The 27,399-nt window shown below is 42.5% G+C and overlaps 1 protein-coding gene and 1 pseudogene across 10 annotated transcripts in view; one reads left to right on the forward strand and one right to left on the reverse strand.

Moving 5' to 3' along the window:
- Positions 1–27,399, forward strand: part of ANKRD6 (ankyrin repeat domain 6) — a 221,244-nt gene that overhangs the window by 82,815 nt on the left and 111,030 nt on the right. The gene's annotated exons all lie outside the window — the stretch shown is intronic.
- On the reverse strand, positions 588–1,922 carry LOC117097082 (annotated as a pseudogene). Its single transcript, XR_004442794.1, has one exon. The product of XR_004442794.1 is annotated as a histone deacetylase 3-like (transcript).

A 27,399-nucleotide genomic window follows, 5' to 3' on the forward strand; every position in this document is an offset into this window, starting at 1 on the left:
TCACTGGATTCCTTCTCCTCTCTGGTTCCTGGCTACCTGGCCAGAGCTATGGGTTGTAGCCATTTCTTAGAGGCACACCCTGAGGCATTGGGAGATTTCCTGCTCCTGCTCTGAGTGGTGCTGCAGCCATTCCTGGCTTGCTGGTCTGGATTTTCTACCCCTACCTGCAGACCCAAGCCTGGGTACCCTGTTTACTTTAAGTACTCATCTTGCATTATTATTATTATTATTTTACAAAAATTACCGACTTAGTTTATTGGATAAAAACAGTAGTAAAATGGACATAAAGCCAAAAGTGAGAACAGAACATTTTCATATCCTCCCCACACTTGAAAACATACTTCCCATCATCTGGGATTCAGATGTTAGGGACCCAGAGCCCCTGCCAAATCCCTCTCCTCATCTTCCCTGGAAGCAAGGGTAGGAGGAAGTCAGAGACAATCTCATTCCTTGTCTACCCAGTCGTCCCTCAAAATCTCTGGGTTGGAGTGAAGCAGAGAAGAAATAAGGGACAAGGGGGGCTAGGGACTGACCTCCAGGGCCCACTGTCAATAATGTCCCATATAGCTATCGTTGTCCATATCTCATCCCTAATAGGTACCATTGTCAGGCCTTGGGAGAGAGAGGAAAAGGGGGTGGATGGTTCGAGAACCAAATGTGGTCTCCAGACTCTCCCAGAGTCAGCAAAAGCCCTGGGGTGACCACTCCAGGACTCTGGGAGCCACTCCTTTTCCCTCCAGTCCAACCAAGAGGTGAAAAGGAATTCCTTGGGACACAGCATCCCAAGCCACTCTTAAATCTCCACATCGCTTTCCTTGTCATTGTCATGGTCTCCATCACAGAACTCATTGGGTGCCTCTGGCCTGCTGTAGTTCTCCTCAGGACCCCTCTCCTCCGCATTAACCTCATCAGTCCTGTCATAGGTCAGGAGGTCTGCAGGCACGTCATGAATCTGGACACTAGGTGCATGGTTCAGCATCTTCAGGTTTTCAAAGATTGTCTGGCGGATCTGGTCCAGATACTGGTGTGAGTTCTGATTCTCGATGTGGATGCTGACATCTGGATGAATTGTGAAGTCTGGGGCAAAGTACTCGAAGTATTCACTGTAGGGAAGCTCCTCACTAATGGCCTCTTCTACCAGCAGCGATGTCTCATATGTCCAGCAGCGGGCAACATTTCGGACAGTATAACCACCACCACCCAGCACCAGTAGAGGGATATTGAAGCTCTTGACATATTCGACACATTCCCCATGCCCTCGGATGCTGAGGTTAAAGCAGCCCAATCGATCACAGCCCAGAGAGTCAGCTCCACACTGGAGCACAATGCACGTGGGTTGGTAGAAGTCCACTACCTGGTTGATAACTGGCTGGAAAAGATGCTTATAACTGTGGTCATCAGTGCCATCCCGCAGGGGCACATTCAGACAGTAGTAGTGGCCACTCTCTGCCCCGACTTCATACATGTCACCTTTGCCAGAGAAGTGATTTCCCTATTTGTGGAAGAACACTGTCATGACCCGGTCAGTGAGGTAGAAAGCTTCCTGAACCCCGTCACCATGGTGGATGTCAATATCGATGTAAAGCACCCGAGGGTGGTACCTCACACTTCTTGGCATGGTGCAGACCACCAGCCCAGTTAATGGGCAATAATATCACAGATCTTGTTGTTCAGCTGGGTTGCTCCTTGCAGAGATGGGCCTGTGTAACGTGAGCAGAACTCAAAGAGCCCGGGAAACACTGGGGATCATCTTCTTATAGAGACCGTAATGCAGGACCAGGCTATGGGTCAATGCCAGGCGATGGGGCCTCATAGGGTGTCCAGCTCCGTAGTGGAAGTTGCCCATGTCAGGGTCGTAGAAATAGGCCATGGTCTTGGCCATGGTGCCAGCAGGAGCAGGCCCCGTGCCTCCACCACCTGCCGCCAGCCCCTCCAATCTTATATTATTTAAGACTATAAGGAGGCAAAGTAGTTAGTGGTTAAAGGCATAGTCTGTGGGGTCAGGCACTCTGAAGCTTCAGGGTCAGATCTGCCATTTATTAGCTGTGAACCTCTGGGTGAGTTACTGAACCTTTTTTAGCCTTTATTTCTAATCTGTAGAATGGGCATATGAATAGTAATATGAATAGATTTGTAAGGGTTACATAGAATAATGCATATAAAGTGCTTAGTGCAGTGCCTGGCCCAGGAATTTGTTTGCTATGGCTTTTGACATGATCTAATTTGGTCCTGATATTGTTGATGTCACTATTCCCTAGGGAACAAAAGAACTACATTTTTTCTGTTTTAGGATTGCCTTAATGATTTGCTAAATGATTTTGTGGCAAATAACTGAATTCCCGTGCTTGTCATCTTCTGAAAGGGAAGTCAAGGGAAATGAATAGAGAAATGTGGCCAAAGTGGAGACCAAAGAACCTCAGAGTGTTTTTTCAATTTTTAAAAACATTAAATTTTTTTTTTTGTAGACGAGGTCTCACTCTGTTGCCCAGGCTGGTCTTGAACTCCTGGGCTTAGGCGATCCTCCCACCTCGGCCCCGCAGAGTACTGAGATTACAGACCTAAGCCTCACAGTTTGGTCTTAGGTATGGTCCTGATTGTGGGTTACCTTGACTGTTCTTTGAGTCCTGGAGAAGTCAAGATGAAAGCAGTTACAAGGCCTTATGATAAGCCTGTATGGGCCATGTAGGTAGACTTCCATGCATAGATGGTATAGAAAAGTAAAAATGATCTTCTACTTTGATCATTGTTACTCCCAACATAAACTTACAGCAATAGTCTTAAATGCCAGTAAATTCTGTATTTGTAAAACATCCAGTAGAGAGGTTGGGTCTCCTAATGAACAAAGGAAACTTTGCAGTGTTAAGTGTTATACAGGTATGTCATCACACTCGATTCTCTCCACTCCCACATGAACTACCATGGGACAAATCTAAGCCACCTCTTGGTTTTGGTCTCAGAACAAGTGTCGTTCTCCAAGTTGTGGGGCAGAGTGCAGTCGGGTTTTTGGGATCCCATGCTGTTGTTGGGAGCCAGCTGTGCAGTCTGGAGTGTGGGGCTGTGGCCAGGGTGGGCACAGGGAGCAACATCTGTGTTTGCTGTTGGGGTGAACCTGTACTTTGACTGGAGGAGATATTTTTAGTGCTTTACCAGTATTAGTGAAGCATAGAATTGAATTTCCTGAAAAGTGTCAGAAATGCCAGTAAGCTTAGCAAATGGATGTGTAGCATGTTGCACATTAATATCAGTTTTAATCAAAAATACTGATTGGGATAGATTTCATAGCTACTCTAGAAAAAGTAATAATCCTTGTTGTCTGTCTTAGAAGAGTGAATGGTTTCCACTCAGAAAATTCAGATCTGGGGGCTCATAGTTCATAGCTGTTTTTTTCTTTTCTATTTCTCTCTCCTCCCTCCCTCCCTCCCTCCCTCCTTCCCTCCTTCCTTCCTTTCTTCTTTCCTTCCTTCCACCCTCCCTCCCTCCCTCTCTTTCTTTCTCTCTCTTTTCTTTCTTCTCTTTCCTTTCTTTCTTTTCTTTCCTTTCCTTTCTCTTTTGTTCTTTCCTTTCTTTCTTTCCTCTGTTGCCCAGGCTGCAGTGCAGTGGTGGGATCATTGCTCACTGCAGCCTTTAATTCCTGGGCTCAAGGGATCCTCCTGCCTCATCTCCTGAGTAGCTGGGACTATAGGCATGTGCGACCATGCCTGGCTAAATTTTAAAAAATATTTTTTAGAGACAGAGTCTCACTATGTTGCCCAGGCTGGTCTCAAGCTCCTCAGTTTCCTGAGTAGCTGGGATTACAGGTATGAACCACTGTTCATGGCTGTCATGGCTGCTTTTTCTTTTTAATTTTCAATTAAAATATATACCAAATGAAAAGTGCACAAACCGTAAACATACGGATTGATGAATTTTCACAAAGGGAATGCACCCACATAACTACCACCCAAATCAGGAAATTGAATACTGCCAAATTTCCAGTATCCCCCCTCCCAATCCCTACCTGCTTTCTCCTCCAAGTGACTCTCTTGACTTATAATGCAATCGATGACTTTTGCCTGTTTCTGAATTCTATATAAGGAGAATCATATAGCATATCCTTTTTGTATCTGGCCTCTTTTGCTTAGCAGGATATTTGCAAGATTTATCCACATGGTTATGAATAGTAATAGTTTATTGATTTACATTCTTATATAGTATGAATATATATCACAGTTTATCCTTGCTGCTATTAATGGACATTTTGGTTGTTACTACAGTTTTAAAAAATTATATTTTAAATTTCATTTTCAACTTTGTATACTGTTAAATTACCAAACAATAAACTACTTAAGAACATGACCTAAATATTTTGGTTAACTACATTCTGGAGCAGAAAGGCATTAATGTTAGTCTTAGGTGGCAATGAGCTTCACAGAGACACACAAAGAGAAAGCAAAGTGAAGAACAAGGCAATCTCTCCCTATTTATGGCATGGCAAAGCAATTCAGAATGCGTTCGCTATTTCTATAGATAAATTTTCTAAAGTATAATGTGGGAAAATTTAATGTTCCAATTTGTGAAAACAAGAATTATCAGACTGTCACATTTCAATGACTTAAGTAGCCAAACCATACATCAAGCTTGTCTAACCTATGGCTGGTGGCCACCATATGGCCCAGGATAGCTTTGCATGTGGCCCAACACAAAGTTGTCAACTTTCTTAAAACATTATGAAGGGCTGGGCGCGGTGGCTTACGCCTGTAATCCCTACTCTTTGGGAGGCCGAGGTGGGTGGATCACGTGAAGTCAGGAGTTTGGAACCACCCCAGCCAACATGGTGAAACCCCATCTCTACCAAAAATACAAAAAGTTATCCAGGCATGGTGGCATGCATCTGTAATCCCAGCTACTCAGGAGGCTGAGGCAGGAGAATTGCTTGAACCTGGGAGGCAGAGGTTGCAGTGAGCTGAGATTGTGCCACTGCACTCCGGTTTGGGTGACAGAACAACACTCCATCTCAAAAAAAAAAAAAAAAAAAAGATTTTTTGGAGTTTTTGTTTTGTTTTAAGCTCATCAGCTATTGTTAGTGTTAGTGTATTTTATATGTGGCCCAAGACAGTTCTGCTTCTTCCAATGTGGCCCAGGGAAGCCAAAAGATTGGACACACCTGCCATAAATGGAATTACAATGTTGTGCATAAGATATCCTCAAAAGACTGTCATAATATATTTTGTGGAAATAGTTCACTTCATTTCTATGATTAGATGGATTACCAATAATTTATGGTTTATTATTATGAGTAATGCTGCAATGAACATTCCCCATATGTCCTTTGGTGTACATGTTTGTATTTCTGTTGATTATATACCTAGAATTGGAATTGTTTGGGCATGGGATACATAGATGTTTGGCACCAACAAACAGTTTTCTAAAGTGCTTATACCAGTTTACATCCCCAGGCACAGGTGTTTAAAAAGTTAGCATTGCTCCAGATCTGTGTCAACCATGGTGTTTCCAGTCTTTTAAAATTTTAGCCCTTGTCTGGGCTTAGTGGTTTTACTTCCTATTTCCTTGATGACTTTTGAAGTTGAGCACCTTTCCATATGCTTGTTGGCTGTCTGGATAACCCGTTTGGTGAAATTACCTTTTCAAACTCTGGAGCATTTTCCTATTAGATTATCTTTTTCTTACTGATTTTGAACATATTCTTTATGTCTTCTGGACATCAGACCTTAATTGGATACGTGAACTATAAATCTCCTCTCTGGTTTTTCTTTCATTTGAATTGATTCTGAGCTGGGCATCAGTCTTTAGGAAACTGGTGTCTTTCCAGTATGTCCTTATTTCTAGGATGATTAACCCTTTTCAGGGTTTCCAACCGAAGTCTGCAGTGTTTATTTACTCAGTTTTTCTACCTTTGTGTTCCCTAAACTGTTCACAGCTGCTTGCATGTCAGCAAATGCCACAAAGGAAAACATGTCCCCAAACATTTGGCTCACCTCTTTGTACCACCCTTTCCTTCATGATCTTGAATACTTAGGTTCTTGCAAGGACTTGGGTCTTTGGTCTTCAAACAGATTTTTTGTTTTGTTTTTTGTTTAATGTTTTGTTTAATATTTAATGTTTTGAACTTTTCTGGTTGTTACTGGTGGTAGGGCTGGTATGGTTGCAGGTAAAGTGTCCACCCTGCCAAAGATATATTCATTTCCTAACCTTCAGAACCTGTGCATATTACCTTAAATGATAAATGAGTGGTATTACCTTATGTGGCCCCCCAAAAATGTTATTAAGTTAAGGATCTTGAGAGAAGGTTCCTCTCCTGGATTATATTGGCAGGATCTTGAGAGAAGGTGCTTCTCCTGGATTATCTGGGTAGGATCTTGGGAGAAGGTGCTTCTCCTGGATTATCTGGGTAGGATCTTGGGAGAAGGTGCTTCTCCTGGATTATCTGGGTAGGATCTTGGGAGAAGGTCCTTCTCCTGGATTATCTGGATAGGATCTTGAAAGAAGGTGGCTCTCGTGGATTATCAGGGTAGGATCTGGAGAGAAGGTGCCTCTTCTGGATTATCTGGGTGGACCCTAAGTGCAATCACATATATTCTTATAAGAAAGACGGAGGGAAATTAGACAGACACACAAAGAGAAGGTGAAGTGAAGACATAGGCAGAGATTAGAGTGTTGTGGCCTGAACCAAGGACCATCTGCAGCCACCAGAAGCTAAAAGGGACAAGGAACAATTCTCCCCTAGAGCCTCTGAAGGGAGTATAGCACTGCTAACATCTGAACTTCAGACTTCTGGCCTACAGAACTGTAAGTGTGATGGTTAATTTTGTGTGTCCGTTTGACTGGGCCACGGGATACCCAGATATCTGGTTAAACATTATTCCTGGGTGTGTCTGTGAGGGTGTTTCTGGAAGAGATGAGCCTGTGAAGGGGTGGACTGAGTAGAGCAGGTGGCCCTCACCAATGTGGGTGGGCATCATTCAACCCCTCAGGGCCAGTCCCCATGGAAGAAAAAGGCAGAAGAAGGTTGACTTCTCCCTGCCTGAATCCATGAACTAAGACATCAATCTTCTGCCCTTTGACTAAGACTTACACCATCAGGGCTCCTGGTTCTCAGGCTTTTAGACTCAGACTCAAATTGACACCACTGGTTTTCCTGGGTCTCCAGCTTGCAGGGGTCAGGCCAGGTTGTGTGACTTAGCTTCCAAAATTGTGTGAGCCAGTTTTGGATTTTTTTAAGACAGTCTGTGTTGCTCAGGCTGGAGTGCAGTGGTGTGATCTCAGCTCACTGCAACCTCTGCCTCCTGGGTTCAAGCAGATTCTCCTGCTTCAGCCTCCTGCAAGTAACTGGGCTTACAGGCACCTGCAACCATTCCCAGCTAATTTTTGTATTTTTAGTAGAGATGGAGTTTTGCCATGTTGGCCAGGCTGGTCTCAAACTCCTGGCCTCAAGCGATCCACCCATCTTGGCCTCCCAAAATGCTGGGATTACAGGTGTGAACCACTGTGCCTGGCCTCATTCTAGATTTTCAATACCCATATCCATCTGTATATCTCCTTTTGTTCTGTTTCTCTGGAGGACCCTAATAACAGAATAAATTTATTTTTGGTTATTATTATTATTGTTTTTTTTTGAGACAGCACTTTACTCTGTCACCCAGGCTGGAGTGCAGTGGCACAATCATAGCTTACCGCAGCTTTGGTATCCCTGGCCCAAGCGATCCTCCCCGCTTAGCCTCCTGAGTAGCTGAGACTATAGGTGCATACTACCGAAACAAGCTAATTTTTCTGATGTTTAGTATAGATGGGGTCTCACTGTGTTGCCCAATACCAGTTGGGATTTTGGCATGGTAGTATAGATGGATGGGAGAGAGATTTAGGAAGCAAAATCAGCACGATGCAGTGATGGATTGAAGCATTCAATAGAAGGAATGGGAGAAAGGAGGTTTCAAGATCGATTCCAAGTTTTTTGACTTGCATAGTTGCAATAAGGAACACTGGAGAAGACTAGGTTGGAGACAGATGAGTTTGGTCTTAGATCTGAGTCTTAGATCTAAGATGAGGTGCTGCTTTCAAGACATCCATATGGAAATAAGTAGGCAGTTGGCTATTTGAGTCAGGAGTTTGGAGGAGAGATTTGAAATATGGATATGAATTTGAGAGGCTTGGGCCTACAGATAGTAACAGCAGCTAGTGTACTTCCTGGCATATTTTAAATTCTTGATAAATGTCTTTTGAATTAAAATTATGGTCTACACTGTTTCTTTACATGAACTGGAGCAGAGTTTAAAGATAGTTCATAATCATCTCTTTAGAAATGCTGTCTGTTGAAGAACATAGTAGAATGCATCTCCAACTAAACAAATTATTATTCAGATCATAGCATAGTGTGTAGGTAATTTTCTTTTCTAGTAAGAATTTTGGAAAGAGGTTGGAAAATGGACTCAAGTTATGAGACTCTGGAAATTTGGTACCTCTTTTCATTTTCTTTTCTTTTTTGAGACAGGATCTCGCTCTGTCCCTCAGGCTTGAGTGCAGTGGCACAATCACGGCTCACTTGCAGCCTTACCCTCCAGGCTTGATCCTCGTACTTTAGCCTCCCACATACTTGGGACTACAGGCATGTACCACCATGCCTGGCTAATTTTTAAATTTTTTTTATAAAGATGGGGTCTCACCATGTTGCCCAGACTGATCTTGAACTCCTGGACTCAAGTCATCCTCCCACCTTGGCCTCCCAAAGTGTTGGTATTACAGGCGTGAACCACTGCACTCAGCAGCCTCTTTTTAATTTTTGCAAAAGCCCTGCAGCCTACAGCTGTCTAATTGGTTACATAGCCTCCTATATCGTCAGGCAGTTACCTCCATGGATGCCTGAACAGAAGTGTGCTGCAAATGTGTCAGCATCACAACAAACAGCAGAGACTCAAAAGATGTGTTAGCAATTACCACAGCTAAACTACAGAGAATGAAAAGATAGGGGCCCATGGTCTTATCAAAATGGTCTTCTGTCAGTTCACATCACTGTTTCCTGGATTATTAATGACTTTGGCTGAGCCAGGTGGGATGCGGTGGTCAGATGGCCAGATGAGCTAAGAAGTATCCCTCGGACTTTGGATCCTAGGCTGCAGAGTGGAAGAAGTATGCAAACCTAGCCATTCTTGTTTCATGTGAACAAAAAGGGTGCATGTTTTAAAAAGACAGCCAATAATATTGGCTTTAATTATGACAGTAGTTGCTGTTTGTTTTGTCCTAGCACAGAACAGTAGGAGTGTAGGTACAGGAAAAAATGGCACAATAAATATCTGTCTTGGGCTGGGCATGGTGGCTCACACTTGTAATCCCAGCACATGCTCCTATAGTCCTAGCTCTCTGGGAGGCTGAGGTGGGAGGATCATTTGAGCCTGGGAGGCCGAGTCTTCAGTGATCCATGACTGTGCTACTGCATTCCAGCCTGGGTGACAGAGCAAGACCATGTCTATTTTTATTTTTTATTTTTTATTTATTTATTTATTTTTGAGACGGAGTCTCGCTCTGTTGCCCGGGCTGGAGTGCTGTGGCCGGATCTCAGCTCACTGCAAGCTCCGCCTCCCGGGTTTAGGCCATTCTCCTGCCTCACCCTCCCGAGTAGCTGGGACTACAGGCGCCCGCCACCTCGCCCGGCTAATTTTTTGTATTTTTAGTAGAGACGGGGTTTCACCGTGTTAGACAGGATGGTCTCGATCTCCTGACCTCGTGATCCGCCCGTCTCGGCCTCCCAAAGTGCTGGGATTACAGGCTTGAGCCACCGCGCCCGGCCAAGACCATGTCTAAAAAAGAAAATAGTCTGTCTTCCCACATTCTCTTATTTTAAAATGGAATTTTAAAAGAATTGCAGGAAATAACATACTGAGAAATAGATTTAATGTTGCTCTGTTAGTCACAGCTTCATTTTAAAATATTAAAACTCAATACTGATTTGAGTATCCACCATGTGTCAACCTGAGGCTTCTGTGGTCCTTGCCCTCACAGTGCCCACAGTCCAGCCTAGGAGATGCCCTTAACCAGTGATTACAGGTCTGATCAGAGTAATGAAAAGAACCCTACAAGTTACTGAGTGGATTTACCTGGACTAGCATGTCAGGGAAGGCCTCTCTGGGGAGGTGTCATCTAGACTCAGGGTTCAGAGATGAGTGAGAATTAAAGAGATGGAGGAGCCAGCATGCTGACATGCCAGGACTCAGGAATGTGGCAAGCCCCCCGACGTGAGGCTGGAGTGAAGGGACCAGCTGACACCCAACCATGTTAAGAATTGTGAATTTTATCCTAAGGACAACAAATATGCTGGGAAACTTTCTACGAATGGGAGTGACATAATCAGATTTATGTTTTTAAAAGAGAACTATGACCTCAATGAGAAGAAGCCACAGAAGATGCAACAAGTCCAGTTGTGGTACTTACTAATCCAGGGGAGAGGTGAGAGGTGACATTTTAGATTAGGGCAGAGAATAGGGGCCTGGACTAGAGTGGTAGCAGTGGGCTGGAGAGAACTGGATAGATCAGGTCTGTTTTCCTTTGTAAAAATGTTTTTTTCCTTATTATATAAATAATATTTTTTATTATAGAAGACCTTGAGAAAATGTGAGTCCAAATATAAGTCTCCAGTTCCATCTCCCAGGGAATAGCATTATTTATTTATGATGTAATCCTATTAGTCTCTCTTCTGTGCATTTATAATATTCATTTTAAAAACAAAATTTGAATATTGACAATTATATGTACATTATTTTATAACCTATACTTTGAATAACATCCTTTTAAGCTTCCAATATAAATTCTTTGGCCTATGTTGACAGTTGAAATGCCTTGGCGTCAACTTGTGGATCTTGCCAGTGTATATACATAAACCTGAGGCCTGTTTTCAGTTTGCTCATTTTGGTCCCATCATGGATGAGACTTATCAGGGGAGAATTCTCTAGCTAATTCTGAATCTAGTTAACTTCTGGCTGCAAGAATGTCTACATGATATGTTGGCATCCAAGCCATGGGAGAAGGGTCCCTGGCAGATGCTTTATTGAAGTTCTAGTCCCCAACCCCTGCTGTAGGGCAGGCAACTGTTAGGGGCTTTTTGAGGCTGTTGCTGGGGCTTATGAGATGCTTAAGGAGCTCGACTGCATCTCTGAATGGTCAGAGTAAAAGAGTGTCATAGAATGAACTGCCAAATGGCTTTCTGTAGAGCTGAGATAGAAGTGCTTCCTCAAAACCTGCTAAAGGGGAGATTAAGAAATGAAATTTGATTGGGGGTGTCATCTTGAAACAGTATGATGACCCTTCTTGAGAGGCCAAAAAATAAACCACTACTCTTCTAAATTGGGAATTATGTGCCAGCCCTGTTTCGTTTGTCTAGTTCACTTTGACAGTGATTTAGTTAAGCTTTGCCAAATCCATGGGAGAGGTTTTAGCTTCCTGGGTCAGCAGTTTACACCTGTGGCCTGGAAGGTTTTTCTAGGGCAGCCCCAGAAAATTTAGGGAATAACATCTCTTGATTTTAGAGAAATTTCCCATAGAATTTGTTTATTTTCTTCCAGAGTAGATGAGGAGAAAGAGTCTCATAGCCTTGTGCCCTACCCATTTGGATTTGCGCTCTTCCTGGTCTCAAGCATCTGACCCCAACGACTAGAGCATAAAGAGAGAAGGGATTAAATCTAGCGTCCCAAAGCCCTACCTCAATCCTCCTGAGACCCAGCCTCCAGTATGTCAGGGAAGCACAGGTGCAGGGACTGGGGATTGCTCCAGGTCACAGGCATTCCTAGGTGTTGATGTGGAGATGATATTCTGTGCCCTGGGTCAGCCTACGTGAGGTGGAGACAGCAGATTCCCTTCTGAGAGCTGGAGCAGCCTCTTCGGTCTGTTTTATTCTCACTTAACAAATCTGCAAAGGTGTTAATGTGTGCCAAAGTGTAATGGGTTGTAGGCCTCAGAAAAGGGTGTTTAAGGAGTGATGGCACTATCAACTCTCAGTTTTGCATTGGACAAGATTAGCATCTTCCCTTTTTTGTTCTGAAGGCTGTTTGCTTCTTTGCATTGGTAAGTGGCTACCTTCATGGGAGAGGCCAGGGATGGATGGCCAGCTCTTAGTGAATGAAAGGAGAGAATTTGCCTTCAAAGACTGTCATGCAAAAGAACTAAAGATGTTGAAGAAGGCTTTTTCTGTTATTGGTCTAGCTTATAGTTGGAGGACCTTCTGGCTCTTTTGTTGGGGGCAGTGAACTTTTTCTAAGAGTAGCTCAGAGGTACTGATCTGTGGCTAGAAGGGGACAATTCTTTATATGTTTATCCTGTTGATAACTCGTTCTTCTCTTGCCTAGAGAAGAGCTTTATTTAGTGCCCTTCTGGATCTAGAATTCAGTTTTTACCAAAAGTCCAGTATTTCCTTCGTTCTTTGCCCCAAGTACCCATAGTGATGCTGAGAAAGATTTGCTATAGTAGAATTTGTGGCATGCCCAGGCCGCCAGCCTTATACTTCTCGGTGCTCAGTTTCTTTAGTAGGTGGAACATTTATTTATTCACAATCCCTTAGGACACTACTGTGTTACGTGCTAAACCTGCAGAAATGGATACGTTGAAGCCACTACCCTCAAGGAGTTTATAGCATGAATAAATCTTTTTTGTCAGCATTTGTAATCTAGTGTCAAAGAATAATCCTAACAGCAAATTCTCTACCACCGTGATCTGATAACAGTGCAGTCCGTTTGGCTACCAAACATGTTTCTATAATAAGTTGAACTCATATGCAATTGGCTAAAAGGTGAATGATGTCAGTTCTTATATGGTTTTCACCTCAGGCCGGGAGAGCCAGACTAGCAGGAATAGAACGATAACCTTTGGCAGGAAAGGAAAGGGCCCTCAGCTCAGTGTTCGCAACCACAGGAGCTCTTTCCGCTGTTTTGTTTTTTTTCCTCTTGATAATTTTCTTTTTATTTTATTTCAGTAGCTTTTTGGGAACAGGTGGGTATTTGGTTACAAGGATAAGTTCTTTGGTGATTCCTGAGATTTTGATGCACCCATCACCCAAGCAGTGTACACTGCACCCAATGTGTAGTCCTTTATCCCTCACCCGCCTTCACCTTTCCCCCAAGTCCCCAAAGTCCATTATATTATTCTTACATCTTTGTGTCCGTAGCTCCCACTTACAAGTGAGAACATAATGATACTTGCTTTTCCAATCCTGAGTTACTTTGCTTAGAATAATGGTTTCCTACTCTATCCAGATTGCTGAGAATGCCATTATTTCGTTTCTTACTCAGTCATAAAAGGGAACAAAATAATGGCATTCACAGCAACTGGGATGGAGTGGTATTCAGTATTTTATGGCCGACTAGTATTCAGTCATAAAAAGGAATGAAATAAAGTGGCATATATACCACATTTTTTTAAATCCACATGTTGATTGATGGGCATTTAGGCTGGTTTCATAGTTTTGCAATTGTGAATTGTGGGGCTATAAACATGCATATGCAAGTGTCTTTTTCGTATAATGACTTCTTTTTCTTTGGGCAGATATCCAGTAGTGGGATTGCTGGATCAAATAGCAGTTCAACTTTTATTTCTTGAAGGAATCTCCACACTCTTTTCCATAGTGGTTGTATTAGTTTACTTTCCACCAGTAGTGTAAAAGTGTTCCCTTTTCTTCACATCCATGCCAACATCAATTTTTTTTAAAATTTTTAAATTATAGCCATTCTTGCAGGAGTAAGGTGGTGTCTGATTATGGTTTTAATTTGCATTTCCCTGCCAATTAGTGATGTTGAGTCTGCTCTGTTTTAAGAAAATTAGGCTGGGTGCGATGACTCACGCCTGTAATCCCAGCATTTTGGGAGGCTGAGGCTGGCGATCACTTGAGGTCAGGAGTTCAAGACCAGCCTGACCAATATGATTAAACCTCGTCTCTACTAAAAACACAAAAATTAGCTGGGTCTGGTGGCACACACCTGTAGTCCCAGCTACTAGGGAGACTGAGGCAGGAGAATCACTTGAACCTGGGAGGCGGAGGTTGCAGTGAGTTGAGATTGTGCCACTGCACTCCAGCCTGGGCGACAGAGCAAGATTGTATCCCAGAAAAAAAAAAAAAGAAAGAAAAGAAAATGAGTCCCTGAGCCCAGGCTCCCTCCCTAAAGACCTGCACCCCTCGCCTTGAGGGCTCTCAGATGGCAGCAAGTTACACTTTCTCCTGCTTGTTTCTCACTGGGAATCTAGCATTTCCATACTGTTGTTTTTGTGCATTTAAAATATATCCTGTGGCATCCTCTTGCTCCTGTTGTCCAGAAGACCACCAGGATGGCTAATTATGAAAGAATTATTGGCAATACTGTCAGTATGCCAACCAGGAAGAGATAGCCTCTGGCATGGACCGAAGGTGTTCTCTTTTTGCATAGGGAAGGGGCAGGTTGGGTTTAATGCTTCACTGGGCATGTATCACAGAATAGAGTCATACATATTCAGCAGGCTTGGGGAAAAAGCTATACATAGTTAAGGGAGTCCAGCACGTGAACAATGAGTAAACATGTAACATACATCCCATGTTCACTTTGGGGTGGGATTTTAACATTAAAGCAAAGTGGAATTTGGCTCTCTGTATAAAGGTGAACTATAGGCCACAAAACACAGTCTCTGTAAGCTGGTCAAAACTGGCTTGAGGTCTGCAGTGGTTTATCAGGAAAGAATGTATGTAAGGCCCATTCTCTGTCCAATTGAAGTTGTAGTGGTCTGGGTTGTAAATCAGAGTTAGGAAGACAATTGTCTGATAGCTCCTACTTTTAGGGAGTTTGGCAAGAGTGTGGTTTTTCTTGTAGCCGTAGGAATTTAGGAATTCAGGGCTATGCCCGCCAAGCGCTGAACCCTCTACCTTCTGCCAATGGGTAACTTTTGTTTCCTTAACCTTAACGTTTGTCTTAGTTGATAAAGAGACATCTGTTTTGGTTTCTCAGATCACACTGCCATGAGCTGCTGGCTTGCTTGTGAGGTACCAATTATGTGTGTACACACCCTCTGATTGCCAGGGGCATTTAATGGTCCAGAATGGTCTGAATGGTCTACCCCATCCAATTTCCCCATAATCTCTGGTGCTGACATTCAGGGAGCCACAACAATTGAACATTCATGAACCAAAGAGGTGGCAGTTTGAGCCTTCCATTCCCTCCTTCAGCCTTGCTCCTACACCTTTTCATCTACGAACTCTCAAGAGAGAGAGGGTGTAACAGCAGCTGTTAGCCCACAGTAGTCCTGTTGGCAGACTCTAAAATGTGGCTCCTCAAATTGCAGCCCTGGCCTGAGCTGGGGAGAGTACCTAGTGGAACTCTGCCCGTTTCACAGTGGTTCAGATCTGCAAGAAATGTATGTCCTGTTTACCATTTCCTGATGGGCATGGGGTGAGGACTCCTAAACTATGGTATTAGGGTTTTCCGAGAAACAGAATCGATAGGACATACAGATAGAAATTTGTTTTAAGGCAGTGGCTCACACAGTTATGGAAACCAATAAGTCCTGTGATCTGCCATCTGCACGCTGGAAACCCAGGAAAACCAATGGTATAGACCTGAAGGCCTGAGGGCCAGGGAGCCTAGGGCGTAGCTTCCAATCCAAGTCTGAAGGCCTGAAAACTAGAAGAGCCAAGGGCAGGAGAAAATTCCCAGCTCAACTGCCAGGGAGACTTCAGCCTTCAAGCGACCCTCCCACCTTGGCCTTTTTGTTTTGTTCAGGCCCTCAACAGGTTGCATGATGCTCACCTACATTGGGGAGGGCAATCTACTTTATTAAGTCCAACAAATCAAATGCTAGTATCTTCCAGAAACATCCTTACACACATACCCATATGTAATGTTTAACCAGATATCTGGGCATCCCTTACCCCAGTTGAGTTCACTCATAAAATTAACCATCACAGGCATAGGTATACGTTGGAAATACAGCAGGTTCAGTTTCAGACCACTGCATTAAGCAAATATTGCAATAGAACTAGTCACAGACATTTTTGGTTTCCCAGTGTATATAAAAGTTTATGCAAAAGAATTTTGTCTAAAAGAACAGTGTGTATACCATAATTTAAAAATACTTTTAGTCAGGCACAGTGGCTCACACCTGTAATCCCAGCACTTTGGGACATGAGGAGGGTGGATCACCTGATGTCAGGAGTTCGAGACCAACCTGGCCAACATGGTGAAACCCTGTCTCTACTAAAAATACAAAAAATAGCTGGGCATGTTGGTGGGCGCCTGTAACCCCATCTACTTGGGAGGCTGAAGCAGGAGAATCACTTGAACCCAGGAGGCGTAGGTTGCAGTAAGCTGAGATCGCTCCACTGCCCTCCAGCCTAGGTAACTGAGCAAGACAGCGAGACTCGTCTCAAAACAAAAACAGAATCAAACAAACCGAGAAAAAAACACCAAAACTTTTGCTGAAAATGCTGCTGATCATTTAAGCCTTCAGTGAGTTGCAGTCTTTTTGCTGGTGGAGGGTCTTGCCTCAGTGTTGATGACTGCTGACTAATCAGAGTGGTGGTTACTAAAAAGGTTGGGTGACTATGAAATTTTTTTTGTTTTGTTTCGTTTTTTGACAGAGTCTTGCTCTGTCACTCAGGCTGGAGTGTGATAGCACAATCACAGCTCACTGTAACCTCTGACTCCCAGGCTCCAGTGCTCCTCCCACTTCAGCCTCCAAAATATCTGGGACTGTGGGTACACACCACAATGCCTGGCTAATTTTTTAATTTTTTGGTGGCAACAAGGTCTCACTATGTTGCCCAAGCTGCTCTTGAACTTCTAGGTTTAAGCAATCCTCCTGCCTCAGCCCCCCAAAGTGCTGGGATTATAGGCTCGAGCCCCACCGCACCCAGCCACAGTTTCTTAAAGTCAGGCGACAGTGAGTTTACCAGATCAATTGACTCTTCTTTCACAAAAGATTTCTCTGTAGCATGTGATGCTGTTTGATAGCACTTTACTCACAGTAGAACTTCTTTCAAAATTGGAGTCAGTTTTCTCAAATCCTGTTACTGCCTTGTCAAATACATTTTGGTACTATTCTCAATTTTTTGTTGTCGTTTCAACAATATTCACAGCATCTTCACCAGGAATAGATTTCATCTCAATAAACCACTTTCTTTGCTTATCCATAAGAAGGAACTCTTCATTCATTCAAGTTTCATCATGAGATTATAGCAAGTCAGTCACATAGAAGTCTTCAGGCTCCACTTCTAATTCTAATTCTCTTGCTGTTTCTACCACAAAGTAAGTTATTTCTTCCACTGAAGTCTTGAGCCTCTCAAAGTAATCCATGAGGGTTAGAGTCAACTTCTTCCAAACTCCTGTTAATGTTATTTTGACCTTTTCCGGTGAATCACGAATGTTCCTAATAGCATCTAGAATGTGAAGCGTTTCCAGAAGGTTTTCCATTTACTTTCCCCAGATCCATCAGAGCAGTCACTTACTATGGCAGCTATGGCCCTACAAAATGTATTAAGACTTGAAAATAGAAATTAACTCCTTGATCCATGGGCTGCAGGATGGATGTTTTGTTTAGTAGGCATGAAAACAACACTGATCTTTTTGTACATCTCCATCAAAGCTCTTAGGTAACCAGGTGCATTATCAGTGAGCAGTAATATTTGGAAGGGAATCTTGTTCTCTGAGCAGTAGGTCTCAACAATGGACTTGAAATATTCAGTAAGCCGTGATGTAAACAGATGTGCTGTCATCTGGCCTCTGTTGTTTCATTTATGGAGTACAGACAGAGTAGAATTAGCATAATTTGAAAGGGCCCTAGGATTGGCACATCAGCATTCACTTCAGTTAAAGTTGCCAGCTGCATTAGCCCCTAGCAAGAGAGTCACCCTGTCCTTTGAAGCTTTGAAGCCAGATATTTACTTCCCTCTAGTTATGAAAGTCTTAGATGGAATCTTCTTCCAGTAGAAAGCTGATTCATCTACACTGAAAATCTGTTTTTAGTATAGCCACCATCATCGTCTTAGCTAGATTTTCTCTTCTTAGATAACTTACTATAACTTCTACATCAGCACTTGCTGCTTCACCTCACACTTATAGTTATGAAAGATGATTCCTTTCCTTAAACCTCATGAACCAGCCTCTGCTAGCTTTAGACTTTTCTTCTGCAGCTTCCTCACCTCTCAGCCTTTGTAAAACTGAAGAGAGTTAGGGCTGTGCTCTGGATTAGGTTTGGTTTAACGGAACGTTGTGTCTGGTTTGATCTTCTATCCAGACTAAACATTCTCCATATCAGCAATAAGGCTGTTTCACTTTATTAGTCATGTGTTCACTGGAGCAGCACTTTTAATTTCCTTTAAGAACTTGTCCTTTGCATTCACAACTTGGCTAACTGGTGTTAGTGGCCTAGCTTTTGGCCTTTCTCAGCTTTGACTTGCCTTCCTTATTAAGCGTAATCATTTCTAGCCTTTAATTTAAAGTGAGAGACATGAGACTTGTCCTTTCACTTAGAGGCCATTGTACAGTTATCAATTGGCCTAATTTTGATTTTGTTGTGTCTCAGTGAATAGGGAGGCCCAAGGAGAGGGAGAGAGAAGGGGAACCATGGGTCGGTGGAGCAGTCAGAGCACACATAACATTTACCAATTAAGTTTGCCATTTTACATGGTGTGGTTCGAGGTACCCCAAAACAATTATAATAGTAACATAAAAGATCACAGAGCGCCATAGCAAATATAATAATAGCAAAACAGTTTGAGGGCTGAGCATGGTGGTTCATGTCTGTAATCCTAGCACTTGGGGAGGCCGAGGCGGGTGGATCACTTGAGCCTGGGAGTTCAAGACCAGCCTGGATGGACAACGTGGTGAAATCCTGCCTATACAAAAAAGTACAGAAATTAGTTGGGCATGGTTATGTGCACTGGTATTCCCAGCAACTTGAGAGGCTTACCTGGGAGGATCGCTTGAGCCCAGGAGGTTGAGGCTGCAGTGAGCTGTGATTGCGCCACTACACTTCAGCCTGGGCAACAGAGTGAGACCCTGTCTCAGAAAAAAAAAAAAAAGTTTGAATGTTGCAAGAATTAGCAAAATGTATGACATGGACATGAAGTGAGCACATGTCGTTGGAAAAAATGGTGCCGATACGACTTGCTCAAGGCAGGGTTGCCACAAACCTTCCATTTGTTTGAAAAAAAAAAAAATCTGTGAAGCACAACAGAGTGAAGTGCCATAAAATGAGACATGCCCAAATATTATCGGTTAGGGAAGGGGAAGTAGATCACTGTTTTGGAAGCTTTTTTGTTTGGCCTCATTCTCTGGTGACCTTAAGTGAGTAAAAACACTCTTTCAGTGGCAACTGGGAGTTAAGTAGCACAGTTTGCCAGTATCACTGGACCTTTGGGTGGCCCACACTACAACCTTGTCTCTCCTCACTCCTTGTATTAAGATTCTCCTACAAAAAAGGCCAATAGGTTGTGTGTATATAGAGAAAAAGATTTAGTAGAAAGGAAAGAATTGGCTCATGCCATATGGAGACTGGTGAATCCAAAATCCGTAGGGTGGGTTGGCAAGCTGGAAACCCAGAAGAGTCAGTGGTGCAGTTTGAGTCCTAAGGACAGCAGGCTGGAGACCTGAGAGAGCTGATGCTGTGGTTCAAGACAGACTGTTTGTTGTAGAACCAACCAGGAAGAGCCAATGTTGTGGATGAGGTCTGAAGTCAGTCTGCTGGAAAATTATCTTTTGCTTGGGAGAGGCTGGTCTTTTTGTGCTGTTCAGGCCCTCGACTGAATGGATGAGGCTCGCACACATTATGGAACCAATCTGCTTTATTCAGTCTATCAATTTAAATATTAATCTCATCCAAAAACACTTTCACAGAAATACCGGAATCATGTTTAACCAAATATCAGGGCACCCTGTGGCTCAGCCAAGTTGACATTATTAATCATCACCTCCCTCTTTTGCCTTTTGTTGTCTGTTTATAGTGGACCTCTCCTAGCTTTTCTAATATGTTACACTAGTTCTGAACTCTGGGCTTTGTACATGCTATTTATTCCATCTGGAGTGCTTTTTCATCTGGCTCATTCTAATTCTCCTATCAGCTGCAATTCCCCTTTCTTACAGGGCACTTCCCAAATTTCCCTGGCTAGGTTCATTCCCTCTGATATATGTCACCAGAGCACACTCCACTTTCCTTAATAACACATATCACAGTTAGCGTTCCTTGTTCATTGTCAGCCTTCCCCCCAGACTTTAAGTTCCATGAGGGAAGGGAGCTTATCTGTTTTGTTGTTACATGCCTGGCACTTCCCGGCTGCTCAAAGATCATTCACTGAATGAAACAATGTATTGAAAGCTTACGAGATACTAGATTGATTTTTTTTTTTTTTTTTTTGAGATGGGATCTCATTCTGTCACCCAAGTTGGAGTGCAGTGGCATGATCTTGGCTCACTTCAACCTTCACCTCCCAGGCTCAAGCCATCCTCCCACCTCAGCCTCCTGAGTAGCTAGGATCACAGGCATGTGCATGTCCAGCTGATTTTTTTGTGTTTTTCCTTTTTTTTTTTTTTTTTTTGAGATGGAGTCTTGCTCTGTTGCCCAGGCTGGAGCCAGTGGTGTGATCTTGGCTCACTACAACCTCCACCTCCCAGGTTCAAACGATTGTCCTGCCTCAGCCTCCTGAGTAGCTGGGATTACAGGCACGTGCCACCACGCTCGTCTAATATTTTTTGTATTTTTAGTAGAGATGGGGTTTCACCATGTTGGTCAGGCTATTCTCAAACTCCTGACCTTGTGATCTACCCCCCTCGGCCTCCCAAAGTGCTGGGATTACAGGCGTGAGCCACTGCACCCGGCCGCTTTTTGTATTTTTTATAGAGACAGGATTTTGCCGTGTTGCCCAGGCTAGTGAAGATACTAGATTCTTGACATATGTAAATACTGTGATCTTCATTTTTATAGACTGAAGCCCAGAGAGGTTAGGACTTGTCCAAGGTCATGTAGTCGTATAAAAGCTGGGCTTTAAATAAAATAATAATGAGTGTAACCATGGAGTCAGGCATTATCCTATTTATTTGACAACTTGTAGCAACCCAATGAGATAAGTAGCCTTTGGACGCCCCACAATATTCTCTGCCTCCTGGTAGTCACACCATAGGAGCCATTTCCATCTCTCAAGAGTCTGGTATCTGGACCTGGTACCTTCTTCACTCTGTAGTCTGGACCATCTTCAGTACTTTTTTCCTCTGCCCCAGTATATGGGAGCAAGATAGCAAGGTTGCTGGCTAAGCAGATACCCAGTTGAGAAGCAGAATGCTGCTCTCCCCTTACTGAAGGTACTCCTGATCTTTACAGGTGCCCCTTTGCCTCCAGCCACCACGAATGAGAGAGAGAGAGTGTGTGTGTGTATGTATGTATGTATGAATGCCTCTCCATGACCATTGTACTCCCCTGAGAGCAACCCTCTCTTCCTGTCTTCCACTTATAGTGACAGTGGGAGCTGGCTGGGGAAGCTGGTTTCTTTGAGTTGGCATCTCTTAGTGACCTGGGGAAGGGGGTGTCTGGCGGTATCTGGTCCAATAAAAACATTTGATTTTCTGAAATCCAGTAATACCTGTATGTTTTGAGGCTGTCTGTCTTCCCAAGGTGACTTGAGAATATGTGTACACACACAGAATATTGGGATATTGTTTTCTAACTGACTATTGCATTGTGTTAAATTACAAACTAATTCCCCAGATGATGGGATTTTTTTTCTCTGCCAAGTCACAATATTAATAATGCAGCTAAATGTAGCTCTGCTGTAAAACAGTTTAATTTTCAAAGACAGTTAGACAATTTTATGGCTGACTTGCTGCATTTGTCTCTAACTGCTCAGTTGATATCATGTTGCCACCCTAAAAGATTCTTGCTGATAGTCAAAGGAGAGATGAGTTGTGGGAAGTACAAAGCTTTTCAATTAATTTATGATCCTGTTAAGTATAAAGCCTATAATTACCCTGCGGTTGTTGCCTCTACCAAAAAAGAAAAAAAGAATAAAGTAAACCCATCTTATGAAAAAGTTCTTTTCTGAACATAAAAGTGGCATGGGAAAAGAAAAGAAAGCTTGTGCCTCCCCTCCTAAGCATGGGAAGGAATTTTGATTTCTGACTTTCTCCTGGCCAGTGAGTTCATAAAGTGATTTTTTTGTGGATAGGGTGATCATTTTGAACTGTCTTCAGATTCTGTTTTTACTTTCTTGATTAGACATCTCATATCTACTCATCCATTCATCTGTCCATTCATGCAACAAATATTTATAAGTGCTACTGTGCCCAGTGACTATTCCAGGTGCAGGGGTTCAGTGGTGAGCATTAACAGGGTTCCTGCTCTCTTGGAGCTCTCATGGGGATGAGGGTGAGGGGAGACAAGATGCACAGAAGTCAATTAGTCAACCAGGTGAGTTCAAGTGGTGTCAATTGTTGTGCAGAAAATATAGAACTCAGTAATATGATGGCCTGTGGAGTTCAGGGAGAGAGGCAGCTATTCCCTCTCAAACTGCCAGAAATGTTTTGGACTTAGGGAGCTAATGCCTGAGAAAGGCTCCTTATCCCCACCTTCTTATCTGAATTTGCAAGGCGGTGCTGTACACTTGGCAGATAGAAATGGAAACCTCTGCAGAAACCTGGCAAACCATTAGCAGAACTCTTTGGACTCTCAGCTCAACTTAAGTAGAGCACATAGCTTCTTTGGTGGGGCGGGGAGGAGGGCACGGTGACAGGGGAAGGCATTCAAGGCATTCCAAGTCTTAAGCAAGAGTAAGGTTCTCATTTGCCTCTTTAATCAAGTTCATTAAAAATGGAATGTATATTTAAAACTTCCTTATGATTAACTTAATGTAAGTAACTGTATCTGAATTCCTCCATGATGTCTGAAGGCATCCTGACTTAGGAGAGCGAGAGAAGTGTGCCCCCAGATGATATCAAACTTTGACTTTCATTAAATGTCTGCAAGTAGTAAACCTCAAAGGCCTGTAGTATAAAATGGGATAAAATTTCCAAGAATTAGCCATCCTGGGGAAAAAAAAAAATTTGGTTTGAAACTCTACTACCATAGTCTGCATATTTCCTCAGCCATTGCATTTTGACAGCTGAAACAACAGACTAAAACTGTAGTTTAAAATACAAGCGCACACACACACAGATCAGTGCAAAAATATTGTGCTTTTGGTTTTGCCAATAAATATAGAACGTGGTGCACATATGGTGGTTTGGCTGAATTCTTGCCCTGTACCTGGCCATACATAAGACACTTCTCCACTGAGCAGACAGCTCTACAGAGAACTCCTGGCAGTAGTGACCAAGACTTTAGGGCTTTGCTCCATTGACCTCATGCAGGGCAAATTTAAGTCAAAATGTGTTTCATCTGAAAGAATACCATAGCACTTGACCTGTCCTTGACCTAATGTGGAAAGTTGATTCCTTCTTGAAGCTAGGGAGGCAGTGTCACACGACAGTTCCAAGCAGTCGCTGTAGAATTAGACCACCTGGGCTCACATCCAGACCCCCCCCACCACTTACCAGTTGTGCAATCCCGAGTAAGTGGTCTCGTTCACTTTCCTCATCTAAAATGTGGGTATAATAGGGCCAATCCCTTGGGTTGTTGGAGGATTAAATGAAGACCTTATCATAGGCCAGGTGAGGTGGCTCACGCCTGTAATCACAGCACTTTGGGAGGCCGAGGCAGGTGGATTGCTTGAGGCCAGGCATTTGAGACCAGCCTGGCCAACGTGGTGGAAACCCCATCTGTACTAAAATACAAAAATTAGCCGGGCATGGTGGTGCATGCCTGTAATCCCAGTTACTTGGGAGGCTGAGGCATGAAAATCCCTTGAACCCGGGAAACGGAGGTTGCAGTAAGCTGAGATCGTACCACTGCACTCCAGCCTGGGTGAAGTAGCAAGACTGTCTCAGAAAGAAAGAGGAAAAGAAGATAAAAACCTCACCACAATGTGTGGCCTATAGCAAAAAGCTCAATAAACATTAGCACTTTTGCTGGGTCCACACATATCTTTTCTGGATTTCATCTGCTTTCCAGGTGGGCTGCCTCTGCACCTTTGTTTTCCCAGCTGCCCTTTCTCAGTAAAGCGGCATGAAAGTGTATGCTCAGCAACTGAGGCACTATTGGGAAGAAAGTGTGTGATGCCCTGAACTCAGCTCTGCATTGCTTTCAGGCTCAGAGTGGTGGAACATGCTCTCGGTGAAATGCAGTGTGACTGTCCTCTGTGGCCCTGTGTGTGTAGAAGACATGTTTGGCAGTTTGTTAAGGAATGTAGCTGATTCAGTAGGAGTTGTCTCCAAAGGCTTCCCTGTCAGGCTAACTTGAATGTGTGTGTGTGTGTCTGCGCATGCGCCCTCATGAGCACATTGAGACATTGGAAGAGCAAACTGAATGCTCTTCATATTATCTGGGGAGAACCTTGAAAAGCAAGCCAGCAGGCTGGTGGGTCCTTTCTGTTCTGCTCTAAGACATATTACAAGCCTGGGCAAGGCAGTTGCCTTCTTTTACCTTCATGTACTCATCTGGAAATGATTATGATGGGTACAAAGAGACATCTGTTCATTACCACATTATTTGTAACAGAAATAAGCAATTGGAAACAACCTTTGGTTGTTTTGTAAACCTCCCGAGGGGTCCTGGGATTGCAGGTGTGAGCCATCATGCCCAGTCATAGCAGCTTTTTTTTTTTTAAGCAATTGCGAATAATAGTTATGATATTTGTACTAAAATATACATGCATAGATGAGAGAGTTTGTGATTTGTGCTACTGTGTATATGTGTGTGTGTGTGTGTGTGTGTGTGTACAGAAATAGTGTGGAAAGGATGACACCAAACTGGGAACATGGTTTCCTGTAAGAAGAGAATCAAGGTAAGAGGAGGCCTGGGGAATTTTGCTTTATCTATTGTATTTGAATTTTATTTTACAATACAATTTATGGTATATTACTTTTGCAAGTATAATTAAAATAATAATTAAAATGAGCATAACGCTGACCTAGCAAGGAAAGCCCCATTGCAGAGTGTACAATGACATACTTGTGAAGGTATTAGTTTACATTATTTCTACAGGAACCCCACCCACACACCCCACAAGGGTTTTAGAGCTTCATTCATACTGGTATGTTTCAGATACTAATTGCCAGTGATTCTTCTTCAACCCAAATCCATATTCAATTCAGGTGCTAAATGAATCCAGTAATGATGAAACAAAATGGACAAGTGTTTATGGTTAGATGTTGGTTTACAAAGGCACTTAATATGCTCTGAGTGACTGCCTAGACCACAAAAAGCTGGATTATTATATAATTTTATGTTTTATAATAAAAATTTTAAATACATATAAAAGTAGCAAGATGGTTCATGCCTGTAATCCCAGCACTTAGGGATGCCAAGATGGGAGGATTGCTTGACCAGCCTGGGTAACAAAGCAAGACTGTCTCTACAAAAAGAAGAAAAAATTAGTCGGGTGTAATGGCATGCACCTGCAGTTCCAGCTACTCAGGAGGCTGAAGCAGGAGGATGGCTTGAACCCAGGAGGTAGAGGTTACAGTGAGCTATGATTGTGCTAACAGAGTGAGACAATGTCTCAAAAAAAAAAAAAAAAAAAAAAAAGAAAAAAGAAAAGAAAAAGAAAAAAAAGGTGACAAGAATACTATTATATAATGGACTTTACATGCCAATCCCTCCCAAATTACTTTGTGGCAAATCCCAGACAGCATGTCATTTCATTGTCAACTACAGCATTTTAGTTTGTATCTCTAACTTTACTCTTCTAAAAAAACATAACCACAGTATCTTTACCACATATTCAAAAAGTATCCTAAAATATTTAGTACTTATTTACATTTTTTTGATTGTCAAATAACATTTTAAGTTTTTTTAAATTGGGATCCAAAGGTCATAAATAGTCATTGGGTGATAAATCTCTTAAATCTTAATCTCTACATTTCTTCTCCATCTCATTTTTCCCCTTGCAATTTTCCGTTTTTGTTGAAGCAATCAGGTCTTTTGTCTTTTACAGCAGAGCTTCTCAAAGTGTGATCTAATGCTGGTTTGTGACAAGTATAGAAATTGACAGTAAATGTTTAGAAACTATTACAGCAATTTGACATTGCTGCAACATCCAAGCACATGAGCATCATCAGCAAATGTGGTTTGGGTTTAAGTTGTGTGTATGGGGATATTCTAAGGTGCTGCTACAATACAGGAAAGCATTATAGAGTAATTAGAGCAGAGGAAGCATGCACCAGCATGTAAATCAACATACTGTTTCCTTCAAGAATATCTTACTATGAAAAAGTTTCAGCAGAATTAAACAGGCTTAGTAATGCAGTAAAATTTATTTATTTAGATAAAAGCTAATCTGTTAAGGTCGAGACTCTATCAAGTGTTAAGTGGAAGGTGATCATGAACAATAGTTACTGCATGTTGAAGTATTATGACTATCTAGGGGAAAATTCCATCAAATGTAGGAAATCGTAGAGTTCTTCAGGATAAGAAACCAGTTTGGCTCCAACTTTTTCTTTTAAAAAAATGTGAATTTGATCTCTTTGATATTTTAATGATCTTAATACTTTCACGCAAATAAGAAAAGCAACAAGTTTTTCAATGACAGATAAGATCAAAAGGCAAAAAAAAAAAAAAAAAACTTGGAAGAACAGAGTTTCAACAGATTCTTATGACATATTCCATAATTTGATAACTAGTGAACAATATCTACATGTGATTATACCTAGGTACAACCTTTTGAATTTTATCAGTGTTTGATTTTAATTGTTCATTAAAAGAAGATCCACCTATGGGAAATACATAGATTTAGGAATCTATTTCTTTCATTGAAAGATAATTTAGGCCGGGCGCGGTGGCTCACGCCTATAATCCCAGCACTTTGGGAGGCCGAGGAGGGTGGATCACAAGGTCAGGAGATCGAGACCACGGTGAAACCCTGTCTCTACTAAAAATACAAAAAAAAGCCGGGCGCCGTGGCGGGTGCCTGTAGTCCCAGCTACTCGGGAGGCTGAGGCAGGAGAATGGCGGGAACCCGGGAGGCGGAGCTTGCAGTGAGCCGAGATAGCGTCACTGCACTCCAGCCTGGTGGACAGAGCGAGATTCCGTCTCAAAAAAAAAAAAAAAGAAAGATAATTTAAATTTAATGTTACAGGATAAATTAGTAGAATTGGCTATTATAAATTGAAGGTGAATTATGAAAATGGAATGTCAGTTGTCTCATTTTGAATAAAAGTTAAAAAGTAAGTATCTTGGAATTACTGTATCTTGGAGTTAAATATGGATTTAAAACTTACTTTAAAATCTATTCTTTCATTTACATAAGCATACCTCTGTGAGACTGTTTTTTTCTATGATTGTTATTAAACATTGAAACAGTTAATATAAATATTCCCAAGTAGT

This window comes from Trachypithecus francoisi, unplaced genomic scaffold (genome assembly GCF_009764315.1).
Source record: "Trachypithecus francoisi isolate TF-2019V2 unplaced genomic scaffold, Tfra_2.0 Lachesis_group15, whole genome shotgun sequence".
Classification (NCBI taxonomy): Eukaryota; Metazoa; Chordata; class Mammalia; order Primates; family Cercopithecidae; genus Trachypithecus; species Trachypithecus francoisi.